Source organism: Arachis ipaensis, chromosome B4, assembly GCF_059453495.1.
Source record: "Arachis ipaensis isolate K30076 ecotype BB chromosome B4, ASM5945349v1, whole genome shotgun sequence".
In the NCBI taxonomy this organism is placed as follows: Eukaryota; Viridiplantae; Streptophyta; class Magnoliopsida; order Fabales; family Fabaceae; genus Arachis; species Arachis ipaensis.
In genome coordinates this window covers 58666431-58684221 of record NC_142439.1, presented here as the reverse complement: position 1 = coordinate 58684221, position 17791 = coordinate 58666431, and the positions used below count along the sequence as shown (strand labels likewise).

Here is a 17791-nt window from a genome sequence, read left to right as displayed (position 1 = left end):
TGATGGTATCCGTAGATCCAACGGCTGCCAGGTAGTGCGATAACTCTGAGAACAGCTTCCCAGTCAAATTGGAACATCTGGCGCTTGAGTGCGGCTTCTTGAAAGGCGTCCAATCCTTCTGGAATAGGGGGAAGACCTAAAGCTTTTTGAATGGCCTCTTCTGTAATGGGGACTTGCTTCTGACGGACAAAGACAGACAGCAGGGTGAGCAGGTAGAAGTTAGAGTAGAACTCAACTACCCAAGAAAGATTGACCTGCCTTGGTTGTCTCTGTAGGAAACCCCATTGTCTTCGTTCAATTTGCGGCTCAAAAAAAGTAGCAATATTGGGCGGGAGGATAAGAAGGTGTTCGTTGTTATAGCTCCTTTCAGCCAGGATGGGGAACATCTGCTCACAGTAGCGATTGGGAAATCGCGTAGTGTCCTTTGCTTGAAAGGCTTTCTCCTTTTCATCAACCTTTATGATCCTCTTAACTCTTTTTGTTGAGGGCTTGACTGCAGTTGAAGAAGGCTCTGCCACTAGTTCTCTTTTAGTTCCTCTTCTTGCTGGTGGTTTGGGAGTAGCTTTCTCTTTTCCTTTCTTGGTGGCCATCCTGTAAAGGAAAAAGAAAGTAAATTAAATTCAAAGAGATATATAGCAAGGAAGAGAACGGAAGAGGTGGTGATGGATGTACATTAGGAGGTAACTGACATTAACACATTCTTATGAGTACATGTGAAAAGTCATCAATGGAAAATAGCTACTGCATATAATGACAAGTGAATGCAAGGTGTTTATTGGCATGTCGGAAAAGGGCATGAGTAGCATTGATCAAGCATCACTTGTAACAAACCATCACGTTTGTATTGACAACTATTTTCAATTAATACAATAGTAAAGAGAGTTTATGAAAAGCAGCATTGAATAGTAGAATAACATAGAGAAGTGCATAATGCCATATGGGCTTTTTCACAAACACATAGCATTCATGGTAGATAAGGTATAGAAAGTATTAAAGTGAACATGCAAGCAATCCTTTAAAAATTAATATATAATTGTCAAACAAGTGCAACAATCCACAAGCATATAATGAGGAATAATGACGCGAATAAAATTCTAACACCATGTAAAAAAGAAAGAAGAAGAAAGAAAATATGGATAATGAAAAGAAAAAGGAAAGGAAAGAAAATAACATATAAAATAAGAAGAATGATAGAAAAGGAAAGAGGGAAGAAGAAAATAAAACCTTGTTAATGGAGGTGAAAGAGAGAGAGAAAAAGGGGAGCTAGAAGGAAGAAGGGAGAAGGAAGAAATAAGGAGGAAAAAGAGAAATTAGGATTTGGAGAAGAGGAAGATAAGATATTTTGGCAATTAAGTTTGAGCTGTGCGGCACAGCCGACGCGACCGCGTGGGGCACGCGTTTGCGTGATTGCGCTTCAAGTAAGGTGACGCGGTCGCGTTGGTCACGCGGTCGCGTGACCCATGTTGTGCTTCTGGCGCGAGTGCAGCTTCGCGCCTGCACAACTCTCTGTTCGAGTTGATATATTTGCCAAATTTGGGGTGACGCGATCGCGTGGGGCATGCAATCGCGTGAGTGGGCTTCAGAAGGGAACGACATGGACGCGTGAGCCATGCGTCTGTGTGGATAGAATTGTGCGTTCAGCACCAATCTAGCACCACTCGTGCACAGTAATTCGTTGTGCACCCTTTTTACGTCGAAAATCAGGGCTCGCGGCCGCGTGGGTCACGCGGTCGCGTGGGAGGCCATTATTCCCATGTGACGCAGACGCGTCGGTGAAGCGGTCACGTGGGACGATTTGTGCCACTGGCACGCCTCCAGCCACGCTCCAGCGTGACTCTCTGTTCGTTTTTATTTTCTCCCCTCTCCTTGCGACGCGGACGCGTCGCTGGTGCGGTCGCGTCGCGTGGCACTTTTTTTTTAAAATAATAAGAATATACAAATGCAGATGCACGAAATGTACTGATAAAGAGAAGAGTTATTGAATAGAAAAACTAAAAATAAAGAAAAGAACGATCATACCATGGTGGGTTGTCTCCCACCTAGCACTTTGCTTTAACGTCCGTAAGTTGGACGCTCCACTAGCTCAATCTTCTGCTATGTGGGGATCTTCCAAGAGGAAGATCTTAAGCTCCTTGTTTTTCTACATCTTCTCGCCATGGTATAGCTTCAGGCGTTGTCAATTAACTTTGATAAAGTTCAGAACTTGAAGGATGACTTAGGTGATAAACTCCGTACGGTTCGGCCTTCTCTACTCTGTATGGACCTTCCCATCTTGATCGCAACTTACCTGTCATGAGCCTCAGTCGAGATTTGTAAAGGAGGACTAAATCCCCAGGTTGGAACTCTTTTTTCTTGATGTGCTGATCATGTACAGCCTTCATCTTCTCCTTGTATAGTCTTGAGTTCTCATAAGCTTCTAGGCAAAGGCTCTCCAGTTCTTGCAGTTGCAACTTCCTTTCAGCTCCGACTTTCTCAATTCCCATGTTGCACTCCTTGACTGCCCAAAAGGCTCTGTGCTCTACTTCAACTGGGAGATGGCAAGCTTTTCCATAAACTAAGCGGAAAGGACTCATTCCAATGGGTGTTTTGTATGCTGTCCTATATGCCTAGAGTGCATCTTGTAGCCTGGTGCTCCAGTCTTTTCTATGAGGTTTGACTATCTTCTGCAAGATACGCTTTATCTCTCTGTTTGACACCTCGGCTTGCCCATTGGTCTGAGGATGGTATGCTGTCGCAACCTTATGAATTATCCCATGCTTCTTTATTAATCCTGTTAGTCTCCTGTTGCAAAAATGGGTGCCTTGATCGCTCACGATTGCCCGTGGTGATCCAAAGCGACAAATAATATGATTTCTCACAAAGGAAACAATAGTGTTAGCATCATCAGTGCGGGTAGGAATTGCTTCCACCCATTTGGAAACGTAATCCATTGCTAACAATATATAAAAATAACCATTAGAATTTGGAAATGGACCCATGAAGTCAATGCCCCAAACATCAAAAATTTCACAGAAAAGCATAATTTGTTGAGGCATTTCATCCCTCCTGGATATATTACCAAATTTTTGGCATGGGAGACAAGATTTACAAAACTCGGCAGCGTCTCTAAAAAGAGTAGGCCACCAGAATCCACAGTCTAAGATCTTTCTTGCTGTTCTTTGAGGGCTAGTATGCGAAATTGTTACTCTGAGATTGTAAAATTTGTTGTTCGTTCTCTCCCTGGTAATGGCGCCAACAAACTGGTGCACAATACCATGGTCCAAGCATAACTTCACAACTTCGCACAACTAACCAGCAAGTGCACTGGGTCGTCCAAGTAATAAAACCTTACGTGAGTAAGGGTCGATCCCATGGAGATTGTTGGTATGAAGCAAGCTATGGTCATCTTGTAAATCTCAGTCAGACAGATATCAAATGTTTATGGAGTTTTCGAATAATAATAATAAATAAACAGAAAATAAAGATAGAAATACTTATGTAATTCATTGGTGAGAATTTCAGGTAAGTGTATAGAGATGCCTTCGTTCTTCTGAATCCCTGCTTTCCTGCTGTCTTCATCCAATCAGTCCTACTCCTTTCCATGGCAAGCTTTCTGCAAGGGCATCACCGTTGTCAATGGCTACATCCCATCCTCTCTATGAAAATGGTCCAAATGCTCTGTCACGGCATGGCTAATCATCTGGAGGTTCTCGATCATACTGGAATATGATTTACTATCCTTTTGCGTCTGTCACTACGCCCAGCATTCGCGAGTTTGAAGTTCGTCACAGCCATCCCTTCCCAGATCCTACTCGGAATACCACAGACAAGGTTTAGACTTTCCGGATCTCAGGAATGGCCATCCATGGGTTCTAACTTATACCACGAAGATACTAATAACTCGGACTCGGTCCCCTGTATTAGATATCTAAGAGATACTCATTCTAGCTTGGTTGCATGTAGAACGGAAGTGTTTGTCAGGAAAGCATTCATAAGTGAGAATGATGATGAGCGTCACATAATCATCACATTTATCATGTTCTTGGGTGCGAATGGATATCTTAGAAGCGGAATAAGTTGAATTGAATAGAAAACAGTAGTACTTTGCATTAATTCATGAGGAACAGCAGAGCTCCACACCTTAATCTATGGAGTGTAGAAACTCTACCGTTGAAAATACATAAGTGAAAGGTTCAGGCATGGCCGAGAGGCCAGCCCCCAAAACGTGATCACAGGATCAAAAATACAATCCAGGATGTCTAATACAATAGTAAAAAGTCCTATTTATACTAAACTAACTACTAGGGTTTACAGAAGTAAGTAATTGATGCATAAATCCACTTCTGAGGCCCACTTGGTGTGTGCTTGGGCTGAGCTTGAAGTTTACACGTGGAGAGGTCATTCTTGGAGTTGAACACCAAGTTGTAACGTGTTTTCGGCGTTCAACTCTGGTTCGTGACGTGTTTCTGGCGTTTAACTCCAGACTGCAGCGTAGAACTGGCATTCAACGCCCTTTTGCGTCGTCTAAACTCGGCCAAAGTATAAACTATTATATATTGCTGGGAAGCCCTGGATGTATACTTTCCAACGCAATTGGAAGCGCGCCATTTTGAGTTCTGTAGCTCCAGAAAATCCACTTTGAGTGCAGGGAGGTCAAAATCCAACAGCATCAGCAGTCCTTCTTCAACCTCTGAATCTGATTTTTGCTCAAGTCCCTCAATTTCAGCCAGAAAATGCCTGAAATCACAGAAAAACACACAAAATCATAGTAAAGTCCAGAAATGTGAATTTAACATAAAAACTAATGAAAACATCCCTAAAAGTAACTAGATCCTACTAAAAGCATACTAAAAACAATGCCAAAAAGCGTATAAATTATCTGCTCATCACAACACCAAACTTAAATTGTTGCTTGTCCCCAAGCAACTGAAAATAAAATAGGATAAAAAGAAGATAATATACTATAAATTCTAAACTATCAATGAAACATAGCTCCAATCAGATGAGCGGGACTTGTAGCTTTTTGCCTCTTGAATAGTTTTGGCATCTCACTTTATCCATTGAAGTTCAGAATGATTGGCATCGATAGGAACTTAGAGTTCAGATAGTGTTATTGATTCTCCTAGTTCAGTATGTTGATTCTTGAACACAGCTACTTTATGAGTCTTGGCCGTGGCCCTAAGCACTTTGTTTTCCAGTATTACCACCAGATACATAAATGCCACAGACACATAATTGGGTGAACCTTTTCAGATTGTGACTCAGCTTTGCTAAAGTTCCCAATTAGAGGTGTCCAGGGTTCTTAAGCACACTCTTCTTTTGCTTTGGACCTTGACTTTAACCGCTCAGTCTCAAGTTTTCACTTGACACCTTCACGCCACAAGCACATGGTTAGGGACAGCTTGGTTTAGCCGCTTAGGCCAGGATTTTATTCCTTTAGGCCCTCCTATCCACTGATGCTCAAAGCCTTGGGATCCTTTTTATTTACCCTTGCCTTTTGGTTTTAAGAGCTTTTGGCTTTTTCTGCTTGCTTTTTCTTTTTCTATTTTTTTTTCTTTTTTTTTTGCCATTTTTTTCTGCAAGCTTTCTGTATTCACTGCTTTTTCTTACTTCAAGAATCATTTTTATGATTTTTCAGATTATCAAATAACATGTCTCCTTGTCATCATTCTTTCAAGAGCCAACATATTTAACATTCATAAATATCAAATTCAAAAGACATATGCACTGTTCAAGCATTCATTCAGAAAACAAAAAGTATTATCACCACATCAATATAATTAAACTAAGTTCAAGGATAAATTCGAAACTCATGTACTTCTTGTTCTTTTGAATTAAAACATTTTTTCATTTAAGAGAGGTGATGGATTCATATTCACTACTTTAAGGCATAGACACTTAGACACTAATGATCATATAATAAAGACACAAACATAGATAAACATTTAACATAAGAAAATGAAAAACAAAAAGTTTAAGAACAAGGAATGAGTCCACCTTAGTGATGGTGGTGTTTTCTCCTTGAGGAACCAATGATGTCCTTGAGCTCTTCTATGTCTCTTCCTTGTCTTTGTTGCTCCTCCCTTATTGCTTTTTGATCTTCTCTTATTTCATGAAGGATGATGGAGTGCTCTTGATGTTCCACCCTTAGTTGTCTCATGTTGGAACTTAATTCTCCTAGGGAGGTGTTGATTTGCTCCCAAAAATTCTGTGGAGGAAAGTGCATCCCTTGAGGTATCTCAGGGATTTCTTGATGATGAGCTTCCTCATGTGTTTCTTGAGCTTTATGAGTGGGCTCTCTTGTTTGCTCCATCCTTTTCTTAGTGATGGGCTTCTCTTCCTCAATGGGAATGTCTCCTTCTATGAAAGCTCCAGCTGAGTAACATAGATGGCAAATAAGATAAAGAAAAGCTAGCCTTGCCCAAGGAGAGGGCTTTTCGGCTATTTTGTAGAGTTCAAGGGAGATGACTTCATGAACTTCTACTTCCTCTCCAATCATGATGCTATGAATCATGATGGCCCGATCCACAGTAACTTCAGATCGGTTGCTAGTGGGGATGATGGAGCGTTGGATGAACTCCAACCATCCTCTAGCCACAGGCTTGAGGTCCAGTCTTCTTAATTGAACCGGCTTGCCTTTGGAGTCAATCTTCCATTGAGCTCCTTCCACACATATGTCCATGAGGACTTGGTCCAACCTTTGATTAAAGTTGACCCTTCTAGTGTAGGGGCGTGCATCTCCTTGCATCATAGGCAAGTTAAACGCCAACCTCACATTTTCCAGACTAAAATCTAAGTATTTCCCCCGAACCATGGTGAGATAATTCTTTGGGTCCGGGTTCTTACTTTGATCATGGTTCCTAGTGATCCATGCATTGGCATAGAACTCTTGAACCATTAGGATGCCGACTTGTTGGATGGGGTTTGTTAGAACTTCCCAACCTCTTCTTTGGATTTCATGTCGGATCTCCGGATACTCATTTCTCTTGAGCTTGAAAGGGACCTCGGGGATCACCTTCTTCTTGGCCACAACATCATAGAAGTGGTCTTGATGAGCTTTGGAGATGAATCTTTCCATCTCCCATGACTCGGAGGTGGAAGCTTTTGTCTTCCCTTTTCCTTTTCTAGAGGATTCTCCGGTCTTAGGTGCCATCAATGGTAATGGAAAAACAAAAAGCTTATGCTTTTACCACACCAAACTCAGAATATTGCTCGCCCTCGAGCAAGAGAATAAAGAATAGATGAAGAAGAAGAAGAAAATATGGAGGAGAGGAGGGAGAGGTGTATTCGGCCAAGAAGGAGAAGAGAGGGTTGTGTTGTGTGAAAATGAAGAAGAGTGGAGGGCTTTATATAGGGAGGGTTTGGGTGGGAAGTTGATTTTGAATTTTGAAGGTAGGTGGAGTTTATGAGGTAGGTTTATGGGGAAGAGTGGATGGATGTGAGTGGTGAAGTGGTGATAGGGAAGAGAGATTAAGGTGATTGGTGAAGAGTTTTGGGGAAGAGTGTTTATTGGGAAGAGAGGATGAATATTCAGAAGAGGGAAGAAAGTGAGTGGTGGTAGGTGGGGATCCTGTGGGGTCCACATATGCTGAGTTGATCCCGTGGGATCCACAGATCCTGAGGTGTCAAGGATTTGCATCCCTGCACCAATTAGGCATGTAAAATGCCTTTGCATGCAATTCTGGCATTTAAACGCCGAATTAATGCTTGTTCTGGGCGTTCAGCGCCCAGATGCAGCATATTTCTGGCGTTGAACGCCAGCCAGATGCTTGTTTCTGGCGTTCAGCGCCAGCTCTTCCTCAGTGTGCATTTCTGGCGTCTGAACGCCAGGATGCTGCTTGTTTCTGGCGTTCAACACCAGATCCATGCTCTGTTCTGGCGTTGAACGCCAGACAGATGCTCCTTACTGGCGTTTAAACGCCAGTGAGATCCTCCTCCAGGGTGTGATTTTTCTTCTGCTGTTTTTGATTCTGTTTTCAATTTTTATATTTATTTTGTGACTCCACATGATCATGAACCTAATAAAACATGAAAGAACAATAAAAATAAAATTAGATAAATAAAAATTGGGTTGCCTCCCAGCAAGCGCTTCTTTAATGTCAATAGCTTGACAGTGGGCTCTCATGGAGCCTCACAGATGTTCAGAGCATTGTTGAGACTCCCCAACACCAAACTTAGAGTTTGGATATGGGAGTTCAACACCAAACTTAGAGTTTGGTTGTGGCCTCTCAACACCAAACTTAGAGTTTGACTGTGGGGGCTCTGGTTGACTCTGTTTTGAGAGAAGCTTACTGTGCCTCTTTTTCATGTTTACAGAAGGATGTCTTTGAGTTTTAAACTCTAGGGAGTCCTCATTCAATTGAAGGACTAGTTCACCTCTGTCAACATCAATCACAGGTCCTGCTGTGGCTAGGAAGGGTCTTCCAAGGATGATGAATTCATCCTCATCCTTCCCAGTGTCTAGGATTATGAAATCAGCAGGGATGTAAAGGCCTTCAACCTTTACTAACATGTCCTCTACTTGTCCATAAGCCTGTTTTCTTGAGTTGTCTGCCATCTCTAATGAGATTTTAGCAGCTTGCACCTCAAAGATTCTAAGTTTCTCCATTACAGAGAGTGGCATGAGGTTTATTCCTGACCCAAGGTCACATAGAGCCTTCTCAAAGGTCATGGTGCCTATGGTACAAGGTATTAGGAACTTTCCATGATGCTGTTTCTTCTGAGGCAATCTCAGTTGATCCAATGCATTTAGTTCATTGGTGAACAGGGGAGGTTCATCTCCCCAAGTCTCTGTACCAAATAGATTGGCATTCAGCTTCATGATTGCACCAAGGAACTTGGCAACTTGCTCTTCAGTAACATCCTCATTCTCTTCAGATGAGGAATACTCATCAGAGCTCATGAATGGCATAAGGAGGTTTAATGGAATCTCTATGGTCTCTAGATGAGCCTCAGATTCCTTTGGTTCCTCAGAGGGAAACTCCTTGTTGATCACTGGACGTCCCAGGAGGTCTTCCTCCTTGGGATTCACGTCCTCCCCTTCCTCCTTGGATTCGGCCATGATGGTCATTTCAATGGCCTTGCACTCTCCTTTTGGATTCTCTTCTGTATTTCTTGGGAGAGTACTAGGAGGGGTTTCAGTGATTCTTTTACTCAGCTGGCCCACTTGTGCTTCCAAATTTCTAATGGAGGACCTTGTTTCATTCATGAAACTCACAGTGGCCTTAGATAGATCAGAGACTAAGTTTGCTAAATTAGAGGTATTTTGTTCAGAGTTCTCTGTCTGTTGCTGAGTGGATGATGGAAAAGGCTTGCTATTGCTAAACCTGTTTCTTCCACCATTATTAAAGCCTTGTTGAGGCTTTTGTTGATCCTTCCATGAGAAATTTGGGTAATTTCTCCATGAGGGGTTATAGGTGTTTCCATATGGTTCACTCATGTAATTCACCTCTGCTATTGCAGGGTTCTCAGGATCATAAGCTTCTTCTTCAGAAGATGCCTCTTGAGTACTGTTGGATGCAGCTTGCATTCCATTCAGACTTTGAGAAATCATATTGAGTTGCTGAGTCAATATTTTATTCTGAGCCAATATAGCATTCAGAGTATCAATTTCAAGAACTCCCTTCTTCATAGGCGTCCCATTACTCACAGGATTCCTCTCAGAAGTGTACATGAATTGGTTATTAGCAATCATGTCAATGAGTTCTTGAGCTTCTGCAGGTGTTTTCTTTAGGTGAATGGATCCACCTGCAGAAGTATCCAATGACATTTAGCTAATTCAGACAGACCATCATAGAATATATCCAGGATGGTCCATTCTGAAAACATGTCAGAAGGACACTTTTTGGTCAGTTTCTTGTATCTCTCCCAAGCTTCATAGAGGGATTCACCTTCCTTCTGTCTGAAGGTTTGAACATCCACTCTAAGCTTACTCAGCTTTTGAAGAGGAAAGAACTTGGCTAAGAAAGCCGTGACCAGCTTATCCCAAGAGTTCAAGCTATCTTTGGGTTGAGAGTCCAACCACACTCTAGCTCTGTCTCTTACAGCAAACGGGAAAAATATGAGTCTGTAGACTTCAGGATCTACTCCATTAGTCTTAACAGTATCACAGATCTGCAAGAATTCAGTTAAGAACTGAAAAGGATCTTCAGATGGAAGTCCATGAAACTTGCAGTTTTGTTGCATTAGAGAAACTAATTGAGGTTTCAGCTCAAAATTGTTTGCTCCAATGGTAGGGATGGAGATGCTTCTTCCATGTAAATTGGAATTAGGTGTAGTAAAGTCACCAAGCATCCTCCTTGCATTATTATTATTTTCGGCTGCCATCTCCTCTTCCTGTTCGAAAATTTCTGTAAGGTTATCTCTGGATTATTGTATTTTAGCTTCTCTTAGTTTCCTCTTCAGAGTCCTTTCAGGTTCAGGGTCTGCTTCAACAAGAATGTTCTTGTCCTTGCTCTTGCTCATATGAAAAAGAGGGAACAGAAAATAATAATAGGGATCCTTTTTACCACAGTATAGAGGTTCCCTTGTTGTTAGTGGAAGAAGAAAAGGGAATAAGAGTGAAGAAGAATGGATAATCCAAACACAAGGGTGAGGATAAGAGTAGTGATTTGAGATGAAGAGAAGTGTTAGTAAGTAATTAAATAAATAGAAGGAGATGAGAGAGAAGAGAATTTTCGAAAATAATTTTTAAAAAGGAGTTAGTGATTTTCGAAAATTAAAGGGGGAATAAAATTAGATTCAAAATTTGAAACAATTAATTAATTAAAAGAATTTTTTTGAAAAAGAGGGAGGTATTTTCAAAAATTAGAGAGGGATAGTTATTTAGGTAGTTTTGAAAGAGATAAGAAACAAACAAAAAGTTAGTTAGTTAGTTGAAACAAATTTGAAAATCAATTTTGAAAAGAAGATAAGAAGTTAGAAAAGATATTTTTAAAATCAATTTTTTTTTTGAAAATTATATGTTTTAATATGAAAAAAAAAGATAAGATAAAAAGATATTTTTGAAAAGATATGATTGAAATTAATTTTGAAAAAGATTTGATTTTTAAAATCATAATTAATGACTTGATTCACAAGAAATCACAAGATCTGATTCTAGAACTCAAAGTTTGAATCTTTCTTAACAAGTAAGTAACAAACTTGAAATTTTTGAATCAAAACATTAATTGTTGATGATATTTTCGAAAATTATGATATAAAATTAAGAAAAAGATTTTTGAAAAATATTTTTAAAATTTTTGAAAATAAATAAGAAAAATGAAAAAGATTTGATTTTTGAAAAAGATTTTGAAAAAGATAAGAATTTTAAACTGAAAATTTGATTTGACTCATAAGAAACAATTGAATTTTAAAAATTTTTGAAAAAGTCAATCCAAATTTTCGAAATTTATGAGAGAAAAAAGGAAAGATATTTTTTTTTATTTTTGAATTTTTAATGAAGAAAGAGAAAAACATGAAAAAGACTCAATGCATGAAAATTTTGGATCAAAGCATGTGATGAATGCAAGAACACTATGAATGTCAAGATGAACACCAAGAACACTTTGAATGTCAAGATGAAAACCAAGAACTTATTTTTGAAAAATTTTTAAGAAAAGAAAAACATGCAAGACACCAAACTTAGAAATCTTTCATGTTCAGACACTATGAATACAAAAATGCACATGTAAAACAAGAAACGACACAAAACAAGAAAACATCAAGATCAAACAAGAAGACTTACCAAGAACAACTTGAAGATCATGAAGAACACTATGAATGCATGATTTTTTTTTCGAAAAATGCAAGATGAATATGCAATTGACACCAAACTTAAAATTAACTCAAGACTCAAACAAGAAACACAAAATATTTTTGATTTTTATGATTTTTTTTTATTTTTTTGGATTTTTATTTTATATTTTTCAAAAATCATTTGAAAAAGAAAAATAAGGATTTCAAAATTTTTAATATGAATTCCAGGAATCTTTCAATATTAGCCCAAAGCTCCAATCTGAGGGTTAGGCATGGCTTAATAGCCAGCCAGCTTTAGGATATAAATCAGGCATGCAACAGCTGATATTCAAATTAACTTGCCTCTATGCTGATGGTTGGAAGCCCCTATCCAAAAGAATTAGACCTGGCTTTACAGCCAGCCAGGCTTCAACATGCTTCATGAAACACTAGAATTCATTCTTAAAAATTCTGAAATAATTTTCGAAAACAGATGAGAAATTTTTGAAAGATTTAAAAAAAAAATTTTGAAAATAAAACAAAAAAAAATTATCTAATTTGAGCAACAAGATGAACCGTCAGTTGTCCAAACTCGAACAATCCCCGGCAACGGCGCCAAAAACTTGGTATGCGAAATTGTTACTCTGAGATTGTAAAATTTGTTGTTCGTTCTCTCCCTGGTAATGGCGCCAACAAACTGGTGCACAATACCATGGTCCAAGCATAACTTCACAACTTCGCACAACTAACCAGCAAGTGCACTGGGTCGTCCAAGTAATAAAACCTTACGTGAGTAAGGGTCGATCCCACGGAGATTGTTGGTATGAAGCAAGCTATGGTCATCTTGTAAATCTCAGTCAGGCAGATATCAAATGTTTATGGAGTTTTCGAATAATAATAATAAATAAACAGAAAATAAAGATAGAAATACTTATTTAATTCATTGGTGAGAATTTCAGGTAAGCGTATAGAGATGCCTTCGTTCTTCTGAATCCATGCTTTCCTGCTGTCTTCATCCAATCAGTCCTACTCCTTTCCATGGCAAGCTTTCTGCAAGGGCATCACCGTTGTCAATGGCTACATCCCATCCTCTCTGTGAAAATGGTCCAAATGCTCTGTCACGGCATGGCTAATCATCTGGAGGTTCTCGATCATACTGGAATAGGATTTACTATCCTTTTGCGTTTGTCACAATGCCCAGCATTCGCGAGTTTGAAGTTCGTCACAGCCATCCCTTCCCAGATCCTACTCGGAATACCACAGACAAGGTATAGACTTTCCGGATCTCAAGAATGGCCATCCATGGGTTCTAACTTATACCACGAAGATACTAATAACTCGGACTCAGTCCCCTGTATTAGATATCTAAGAGATACTCATTCTAGCTTGGTTGCATGTAGAACGGAAGTGTTTGTCAAGAACGCGTTCATAAGTGAGAATGATGATGAGCGTCACATAATCATCACATTCATCATGTTCTTGGGTGCGAATGGATATCTTAGAAGCGGAATAAGTTGAATTGAATAGAAAACAGTAGTACTTTGCATTAATTCATGAGGAACAGCAGAGCTCCACACCTTAATCTATGGAGTGTAAAAACTCTACCGTTGAAAATACATAAGTGAAAGGTTCAGGCATGGCCGAGAGGCCAGCCCCTAAAACGTGATCACAGGATCAAAAATACAATCCAGGATGTCTAATACAATAGTAAAAAGTCCTATTTATACTAAACTAGCTACTAGGGTTTACAGAAGTAAGTAATTGATGCATAAATCCACTTCTGGGGCCCACTTGGTGTGTGCTTGGGCTGAGCTTGAAGTTTACACGTGGAGAGGTCATTCTTGGAGTTGAACACCAAGTTGTAACGTGTTTTTGGCGTTCAACTCTGGTTCGTGACGTGTTTCTGGCGTTTAACTCCAGACTGCAGCATAGAACTGGCGTTCAATGCCCTTTTGCGTCATCTAAACTCGACTAAAGTACAAACTATTATATATTGCTGGAAGGCCCTGGATGTCTACTTTCCAACGCAATTGGAAGCACGCCATTTTGAGTTCTGTAGCTCCAGAAAATCCACTTTGAGTGCAGGGAGGTCAGAATCCAACAGCATCAGCAGTCCTTCTTCAACCTCTGAATCTGATTTTTACTCAAGTCCCTCTATTTTAGCCAGAAAATACCTGAAATCACAGAAAAATACACAAACTCATAGTAAAGTCCAGAAATGTGAATTTAACATAAAAACTAATGAAAACATCCCTAAAAGTAACTAGATCCTACTAAAAACATACTAAAAACAATGCCAAAAAGCATATAAATTATCCGCTCAGCAAGGGCCAAAATGTCCTCCACTCTCGGATGAGTGACAGGCCTCTAAAATAGACTGGAATTCTGATTGAGGCACACACCGTCTAATTACCTGATCAGCGCGACATCTCCATAAATATGGGGCATCCCATATATAATATTTAGACTCGCTTTTCAGCTTGTCTCTTTGATGCTTAGAAAAGTTTGGAGGAAATGTGCGGCTAACTAGATAATTAGCTACAGGTGCATACCAAGGGACTACCTCAGATACTGCTTGCAGGTTATCAAATGGAAAATTATCATCTATAGGAGTAGAATCATCCTTAACGTGCTCAAGGCGACTCAAGTGGTCTGCCACTAAATTCTGGTTACCACTTCTATCCTTTATTTCTAAATCAAATTCTTGTAATAGCAGTATTCAACGTATAAGCCTTGGTTTGGACTCCTTTTTAGCTAATAGATACTTTAAAGCTGCATGGTCCGAATACACTACTACTCTAGTACCAAGTAAATAAGCTCGGAATTTATCCAGAGCAAAAACAATAGCAAGAAGCTCTTTCTCAGTAGTAGTATAATTGGACTGGGCAGCGTCTAAAGTCTTAGACGCATAAGCTATAACAAAAGGATCCTTACCTTCACGCTAAGCTAGCGCTGCTCCTACGGCGTGGTTGGAAGCATCGCACATGATTTCAAACGGTTGGCTCCAGTCTGGTCCTCTCACAATTAGAGCTTGAGTCAGGGCAGTTTTCAGCTTATCAAACGCTTGTTTGCAATCCTCACTGAACTCGAACTCAATATCTTTCTGCAGTAATCTGGACAAGGGAAGTGCTACCTTACTGAAGTCCTTTATGAATCTCCTGTAAAAACCTGCATGGCCAAGGAACGAACGGACCTCCCTCACAGAGGAGGGGTAAGGTAAACTAGAAATAACATTCACCTTTGCTGGGTCTACAGAAATTCCATTATTAGATACCACATGTCCTAGTACAATCCCTTGTTTTACCATAAAGTGACATTTTTCAAAATTTAATACAAGGTTTGTATTAACACATCTATCTAATACTCTAGATAATCCATCTAAGCAAAGGCTAAAAGAATCACCATAAACGCTAAAATCGTCCATAAAAACCTCCATACAGTCCTCAATAAGATCAGAGAAAAGACTCATCATGCACCTTTGGAAAGTAGCTGGTGCATTGCACAAGCCAAAGGGAATTTTCTTGTAAGCATAAGTCCCAAAAGGACATGTAAAAGTGGTATTTTCCTGATCCTCAGGAGCTATATGAATCTGGAAATAACCTGTGTAACAATCTAAAAAACAATAATGTGATTTACCTGACAGGCGATCCAGCATTTGATCAATGAATGGAAGTGGGTAGTGATCCTTACGGGTGGCTTGGTTGAGACGCCTGTAATCAATGCAGACTCTCCAAGCATTCTGAACTCTAGTTGCTATGAGCTCTCCATGCTCATTCTTCACTGTAGTGACTCCAGACTTCTTGGGTACTACTTGTACTGGGCTAACCCATTCACTGTCTGAAATAGGATAGATTATACCTGCTTCCAACAGTCTGGTCACTTCCTTTTTGACAACTTCCAAGATAGTGGGATTCAATCTTCTTTGGGGTTGATGGACAGGTCTCGCTCCCTCTTCTAAAAATATTCTGTGCTCACATACTTGAGGGTTGATGCCTACTATGTCTGTCAAACTCCACCCAATTGCCTTCTTATGCCTCCTCAGTACATCAAGTAGCTGCTCTTCTTATTGAGGAGTGAGTTCCCTTGCAATGATAACTGGAAACTTCTGCTCATCTTCAAGATAAGCATATTTGAGATGTGGAGGAAGAGGTTTTAATTCCAACTTCTGATCATGGGCAGGCTCTGGATTGTCTGGAGCTTGTGAAAATGCCGAAGTGCCCTTATTGTCAGTTAAGAGGGTCTTCACACTTGGACCTTGTCCAGTGTGCCTCTCTTCTAACTCTTCCTTGTGAACTTCAGCTACAGTTTCATCTATGACATCACACTGGAAGATAGAATGATCTTCTGGAGGGTTGTTTATGACTCCATTCAGATTGAAGATTACTATTCGGCCATCTATTTCAAAAGAGTATGTTTCTGAAAAAGCATCCAATTTGAATTTTGATGTCTTTAGGAATGGTCTTCCAAGTAGGATTGATGATGGCTTATCTGAGTCATTATGGGGCATCTCCAAGATATAAAAATCAGTGGAAAATGTAAGCCCTTTAATGTTCACCAAAACATCTTCAGCAACTCCAGCCACTGTAATAATGCTTTTATCTGCTAACACAAAATGAGCTGCCGACCTTTTTAAGGGAGGGAGCCTCAAAATATCATATATAGACAAAGGCATTATACTAACACATGCTCCTAAATCACACATGCAATCATAAATTACTACACCACTAATAGTACAACTAACTATACAAGGACCTGGGTCACTACACTTTTCAGGTAGTCCTCCCATTAAAGCAGATATGGAACTACCTAAAGGAATAGTTTCTAATTCATTAATTTTGTCTTTATGTATACATAAATCTTTTAGAAACTTTGCATATTTAGGTACCTGTTGAATAACATAAAAAAGAGGGACAGTTACCTCAACCTTTTTGAATATTTCTACCATCTTGGAGTCGGGTTCCAGTTGCTTCCTGGGTTTCCTTGCAAGTTGTGGAAATGGAATGGGAGTGGTGTTTTCTGCAGTGTCTGCGCCTTTTGGTGCTTCTTCCTGTGGTTGAGCTTATTCTTTTTCAGCTATGTCCTGTATGTCCTCTTCTCTTCAACATCTCCTATCTCTACTACCTCTTCAGCTGAGGCGTGTTCTGGTGAGTTTGGCTCCTCCTGATTCCTATCCTGCAGGGTGGTTCTGGACCTTAGGGTGATGGCATTAATGCCTCCCTTTGGATTGGGTAATGGTTGAGAGGGGATTCCAGTGGAGCTCGAAGGTTGGTTACTGGAATTTTGCATTGATCTAATCTGTGAGACAAGAGCTTACAAATTAGAGGCCAGACCATTCAGACTGGCATTAATGTTATTCATAATGTTATTTTCCATGGTCTGTTGTCTTCGCTCAAAAGATTGTAGTAACTCTTCATTAGGAGATGAAGAAAGATGAGTAAATTGAGAGGTCTGCTGTTGGGTATTCTGTGGTCCTTGGGATTGCCTCAAGTGAGGTGCTCTGTAAGGTTGATTCTGCTGCATGTTGTTGTTATTATTCCACCTCTGATTTTCCTGATTATCTCTGCCTCCTCTGTTATTATTGTCCCTCCAATTCTGGTTAGAATTATCCTGCCATCCATGGTTCTGATTTCCACCTTGATTGTACCCTTGGTTGGGGCGGTCATAGAAGTTATGAGTGGATGCCACCATGTTGTCTTCCTGCTGGAGCTGCGGGCATTCATCAGTATAATGGCTATAATCAGCACAAATGCCGCAGACTCTCTGTGGGACTAACTGTTGGCTTTGCTGTGCTGGAGAAGGTTGAGCTTGCTGAACTTGTTATTGATTCAATTGCATCTGCTTCAGCAAGTTGGTCATTTCACAGATACTCTGAGCTAGAGCGGCAGTCTCTCTGCTAGAGGATACTTCTGCAATGGCTTTTGAACGGCCTTGTTTTTGCCTGTGGTTCCTAGTAGATTCAGCTAAGTCGCTGATCAATTGCCATGCCTCATAAGTGGTCTTGTACTTCTTCATAGACCCATTGCTAGCACTTTCCAATGTGGTCTTATCTTGGGGCCTCATGCCCTGTGTGATATAGCTGAGTAACACTATCTTGTCA

General features: G+C 40.0%; 1 non-coding gene across 1 annotated transcript; it reads left to right on the top strand.

The window, feature by feature from the left end:
- The first annotated feature begins 9805 nt into the window (after positions 1-9805).
- Positions 9806-9909, top strand: LOC148567714 (small nucleolar RNA R71). The gene has a single exon (XR_015881654.1). It is a non-coding gene; the product is annotated as a small nucleolar RNA R71 (small nucleolar RNA).
- Positions 9910-17791: the final 7882 nt, after the last annotated feature.